General features: G+C 40.4%; 1 non-coding gene across 1 annotated transcript; it reads left to right on the plus strand.

Moving 5' to 3' along the window:
* Positions 1 to 335: 335 nt before the first annotated feature.
* On the plus strand, positions 336 to 477 carry LOC119474020. The gene has a single exon (XR_005203311.1). It is a non-coding gene; the product is annotated as a U4 spliceosomal RNA (small nuclear RNA).
* Positions 478 to 2069: the final 1592 nt, after the last annotated feature.

Here is a 2069-nt window from a genome sequence, read left to right on the forward strand (position 1 = left end):
TCCTGTTGCTCACTGAACAGAACACCAAACACTGAGAGAGATTGTTACCAAGGAAGAAGGCTTTACCAGGGTGCTGCAGACTAGGAGATCAGAGATCAGTCTCAAATCCACCTCCCTGATGGACTAAACTTAGGGGTTTATATAGCAGGGAAGAAATGTAATAATGTGGAGGAAAACAGGAACTAGGGAGAAATAAGGAAGCAATCATGGTGAATGAGGGGTCTGCCATCTCACTGCCCAATGCAATGATCTGGTGAGTTGCAGTTCTTTGATACTATTTTTTGAGAGGCCTGAGGGTCTTTTCCCAGGAAAGGAGCTCAGATAAAACAAATGTAAGCTTTGCGCAGTGGCAGTATTATAGCCAATGGGGTTTATCTGAGGCATGATTATTGTTAATTGAAAACTTTTCCCAATACCCCGCCATGACAACTTGAAATATAGTTGGCATTGGCAATTTTTTGGCAGTCTCTACAGGGACTGAATAAAAAAAAAATTTAAAAACAAACAAACAAAGAAACAAATGTAAATTTCAAGCTTTAGCACCAGAAGAGTCAATTTCTATGTTTATCCAAAATAAAAGAAAACAAAAATCTGTCTATGGGATTATTGGGTCAGTTTCAATTCAATAGCATCCCAGGCCTGCAGATCACTGTCACTGCAGGCCCTAGCCATCAGCATGGGCAATGCCTTCCCATGCCAGGACCCTGGGCTTGCCTCCCTCTAGAGCACTCTCTCATTCGCTGGAGCATATCTGTCCTTAAAAGAAAAATGGGAACAGGAAGGTAAAGTAAAGTTTTTTTGACTTTTTATTCTACCCTTACCCTATGCTGATGGTGGTTGCTTGGATGTAAAATTTTAGTTTTGAAATCATTTCCCCTAGAATTTGAAATAAAATCCTTGTCTGCTGGTGGTCACTGACAAGGACTCTGACCCACTCTGATTCCCAGTCTTTCCCCAAGGCTTTGACTATGTCTTTTTCTTTCTTTCTTTCTTTCTTTCTTTCTTTCTTTAAATTGTTGGAAACTGTGGAGGTTTTCTGTGTTGATGTTCTGAGACTTCCTGTGACCTGTGGATTGTCGTTCCTCCTTAGCTCTGGGCACTTGGCAATCCCTCTCCATCTACAAATACACATCTTTCCATTTCAGAAATTGTCTTTTACGATGATTTGCCTCATTTCTTTTCCTCACTTTTCTCTGCTTATTCATTCTTGAACTCCTTTCCAGATATTGGACCATCTTAACTTATTTGCTGTTCATTTATTTTTTATTTTTCTGAGCCAGGGTCTCTCTGTCACTAGGCTGGAGTGCAGTGGTACAATCTTTCCTCACTGCAACTTCTGCCTACTGAGCTCAGGTGATCTCCGGCCTCAGCCTCCCAAGTAGCTAGAATGACAGGCATGTACCACCACGCCAGGCTAATTTTTGTATTTTTAGTAGAGATGGGGTTTTGCTATGTTGCCCAGGCTGGTCTTGAATTCCTGAGCTCAAACAGTCTGCCCACCTTAGCCTCCCAAAATGCTGGGATTACAGGCATGAGCCACCACACCTGGCCGTTTGCTAATATTTTGAAAATCTTGTTTCAGCCTTTTTTCTCTGTCATTATTCTATGTCTGTGATATTTCTTAGTGTTATTTTCTAACCCTTTTATTGACTTCTACATATCTGCTCTCACATTTTTAATTCTTAAGTGCCCTCTTGTCAAAAATTTTGTCTATAACCTCTTGTTCTTTTTTCTTGGGTGCAATATTTTTCCTTAGCTCTTTAAGGATGTTAACTCTATTTGTTTATTTGTTTTCTTCTGCTCCATGCCTATTTCTCTACCCCTCACCAACTTCCTTTTACTTAATCCTTGTGGTTCATGCTAGAAGCATTTCTCAAATATATGGTGATCCTTGGCTATCTATTTATAATTAAGAGTGGAAATTCTGTGAGGGTAGGTGAGGCTTAATCGGTTGGTGTACTTCACTTAGGGTTCTGTGGCTGGGCTGTTTCACTGGGAAATCCCCAAATGTAAATGGTAGGTGTTTTCTCTCAAGCAGGTTATTTCTCTCTCTCTCTCTCTTTTCTTTT

Source organism: Cebus imitator, unplaced genomic scaffold (genome assembly GCF_001604975.1).
Source record: "Cebus imitator isolate Cc_AM_T3 unplaced genomic scaffold, Cebus_imitator-1.0 Scaffold202, whole genome shotgun sequence".
Lineage (NCBI taxonomy): Eukaryota > Metazoa > Chordata > Mammalia > Primates > Cebidae > Cebus > Cebus imitator.